Source organism: Arachis ipaensis, chromosome B4, assembly GCF_059453495.1.
Source record: "Arachis ipaensis isolate K30076 ecotype BB chromosome B4, ASM5945349v1, whole genome shotgun sequence".
Taxonomy (NCBI): Eukaryota; Viridiplantae; Streptophyta; class Magnoliopsida; order Fabales; family Fabaceae; genus Arachis; species Arachis ipaensis.
Window position 1 is genome coordinate 91,474,364 of NC_142439.1, and position 3,584 is coordinate 91,477,947.

The window sequence follows — 3,584 nt, forward strand, 5'->3', positions numbered from 1 at the left end:
AGAAAAGTAATCGCCAATAACGTCCTCGAAGCCATCATAGCCCACGTTAATTGCCACGTTAACTACATTAACGTGGTAGTTAACGTGGAAGAAGAAAAGAAAGCCAATGTTAGTGACACTCACCTTTGTCACTAACGTTGGACCATGCTCATATTGGCCACGTTAAGAGCCACGTTAACTCAATTAACGTGGACTCTAACGTGGGGAAGCAAAAGAATGGCCAACGTTAGTGACACTCACCTTTGTCACTAACGTTGGACTAAGCCACTTTGAGCCACGTTAGTTGCCATGTTAACTTAGTTAACGTGGACTCTAACGTGGAGGGAGCAAAGAATCGCCAACGTTAGTGACACCCACCTTTGTCACTAACGTTGGAATGAGCCACTATGAGCAACGTTAACTCCCACGTTAACTTAGTTAACGTGGAAGCTAACGTGGAGGAAAGAATGATGTGCCAACGTTAGTGACACTCACCTTTGTCACTAATGTTGGAGATGGCTATTACTACCAGGTTAGAAACCACGTTAACCTAGTTAACGTGAACTCTAACGTGGGAAGTAGGGGCGTTTTAGAACGTTAGTGACAAACGTAAGTGTCACTAACGTTCTCGAAGATTTGGCAAGCCTACGTTAAAGGTCACGTTAGCCACACTAACGTAAACTCTAACGTAGGGGGAAGGGAGGACTCTCAACGTTATTGGAAAAGGTAAGTCCCAATAACGTGTGTGAAGGACCAAGAGGCAACGTTAGTGGTCGTTGGTGCCACTAACGTTGAAGTTAACATAGATCATCCCTGGGTTAGGAACATTAGTGAAAAAGGTGATTGTCACTAACGTTCTCAAACCCACACTTTCACTTAACGTTAACGCCACTAACGTCCTAAGCTAAAGTCCCTGCCTGCTTCACACTTTCTCTCTGTAAGTAAAGCTAAGCCCACTGAAGAGGATAACTGCTTCAAACTCAAGATCCAAAGTCCCATATCCAAGACTTGAAGAACCAACTAGAAGATCAGAAGAGTAGTATATATAGGGGTAGTTTTGAATTAGAAAAAGGGAAGAGCTTTTTGGCATTATTAGAATTACTCTCTGTATTTTACTTTCTCTGCAACTTTTAGTTTAATTCTGAGAATGTACTCTCCATCTATGCTTTTCATTCCCAGAGCTATGAACAAATAAACCCCTTTCATTGGGTTATGGAGCTCTGTTGTAATTTGATGGATCAATAATAGTTTTCATTATCCTTCTTCTCTCTTTTCTCTTGATTTTACTAGAAAGCTTTCAATCTTCATCCAATTGAGTAGTTATCTTGGAAAAGAAGCTATTCATACTTGGATCTCTTCTGAACCATGGAAGAGGAATGAAGAGATCATGCTAGAATTGCTTTCTCATGTTGGACCAAATTGGGGTTTGGGCGGATATGGTGACATATAATTCTCCCAATACTTTGATTTGGAAATACATGTGGTATAATCAGTGACCACACTTCATCTTTTCTCATGAGAAATTAAACCAAGGAATTGGCTATTGATCTGATTTGAGAGATTGAATTACCAAGGAATTGGAATTCAATCACTTAAGATTGCCAAGGAGATCAATGAATGCATTGATTGAGGAAGAGATGAAAATGAACTTGATCCGGAGAATGCAACATCTCCTAAGCCCAATGAACTCCCCATTTCTGATCTTACCCATTCTCTTTACTTTCTGCTATTTACTTTCATGCTAAACTCCCCTTCCCCATTTAAGATTTTACAATTTACCTTCCGTCATTTATTTTCTGCAATTTACTTTCTCGCCATTTAATTTCCTGCAATTCTCAACCCAATTTCTGCTTAGCTCAACTAGAACCTTCTTCCAATTAAAGTTGCTTGACCAATCAATCCCTGTGGGATTTGACCTCACTCTATTGTGAGTTTTTACTTGACGACAATTCGGTATACTTGCCGAGGGAGATTTGTTAAAGGACAAGTTTCCGTGCATTAAGTTTATGGCGCCGTTGCCGGGGATTGATTTTGTATCTCCAATGATTAAATTGGTGGATAACTAGATTGAGCATTTGTTTTTATTTTGTTTGATTTAAGTTCATTTGAGTAAGTTACTTTCTGTTTGGCTATTTTCTTCCCTTTCCCCTACCCATTTTCTTAGTTGTTTACAATTCAGTCACTAACCCACTAACTGTTTGATATATTGCATCACTCACACTAACAGCATTTCTGTAGAAATTACTGTCTACATCTATCTCTCTTGCTTGTGCCTTGTTGGTTGTATGACAGGTAGAAGAAGCGGGGCTTCAACTTCCTTTGATTCTGAACCTGAGAGGATCTTCCTTAGATTAAGGAGGGAAGCAAGAGGAAAGAGAGTCGTTGGTGCTGAGGAAGAGGAAGAGTACTTTGAACCAGACATGGATGAGAATATGGAAAACCATCATGAAGAAAAGGCTAACAACCATGGCAGAGAAGGTCCAGCGCATCAGGCTGGGCAAGAGAGAAGAGTTCTGGGTTCTTACATCAACCCAAACCCAGGAAACTGTGGGAGTAGCATCCAAAGGCCAACCATACATGCCAACAACTTTGAACTAAAGCCACAGCTCATCACCCTTGTTCAGAACAATTGTTCATTCGGAGGAAGTGTCCTAGAAGACCCCAATCAATATCTAACCACCTTCCTGAGGATATGCGATACTGTGAAGTTGGATGGTGTTCATCCTGACACCTATAGACTACTTCTGTTTCCCTTCTCGCTCAAGGATAAAGCATCTAAATGGCTGGAATCCTTTCCAAAGGAGAGTTTAGCAACCTGGGAAGATGTGGTGAACAAGTTCATGGCAAGATTCTATCCTCCTCAACAGATCAACAGGTTGAGAGCTGAGGTACAAACCTTTAGGCAGCAAGATGGTGAGACTCTATATGAAGCATGGGAGAGGTTTAAGGACCTGACAAGAAGATGCCCGCCAGATATGTTCAATGAATGGGTACAGTTGCACAGTTTCTATGAAGGTCTTTTATATGAATCAAAGAAGGCAGTAGACCACTCATCTAGGGGATCTCTGAACAAGAAGAAGACCATTGAAGAAGCCATAGATGTCATTGAGACTGTAGCAGAGAATGACTACTTCTATGCTTCTGAAAGAGGCAACACTAGAGGAGTGATGGAGTTAAACAATGTGGATGTACTGCTAGCTCAAAACAAGATGATTACCAAGAAATTAGCTAACTTCACGAAGAAGATGGAGAGGAATCAAGTAGCAGCAATCACCACTTCAGCAGCAACCCAAGAAGGAGTAAATGAAGAAGCAGAGGGTGATCAGGAACAAGCCAACTACATTGGGAATTCACCCAGGCAGCACCATGACCCATACTCCAAAACATATAATCCTAGTTGGAGGAACCACCCAAACTTTGGGTGGGAAAATCAACAAGATCAAGGCCAAGATCAGAGACGTCGCAACCCCAACAACAATACAGCTCACCAACATTCCACACAGAGATCATATCAACACCACCCTAACAACACCTCTCCACATCATTACCAAAACCAAAATAACCCTTCTCATCCCTCCAATCTCAACTCTCCATCATCGGAAGAA

At 41.3% G+C, this 3,584-nt stretch overlaps 1 non-coding gene across 1 annotated transcript; it reads right to left on the reverse strand.

The window, feature by feature from the left end:
• Positions 1-2,852: 2,852 nt before the first annotated feature.
• On the reverse strand, positions 2,853-2,959 carry LOC148568348 (small nucleolar RNA R71). The gene has a single exon (XR_015881488.1). It is a non-coding gene; the product is annotated as a small nucleolar RNA R71 (small nucleolar RNA).
• Positions 2,960-3,584: the final 625 nt, after the last annotated feature.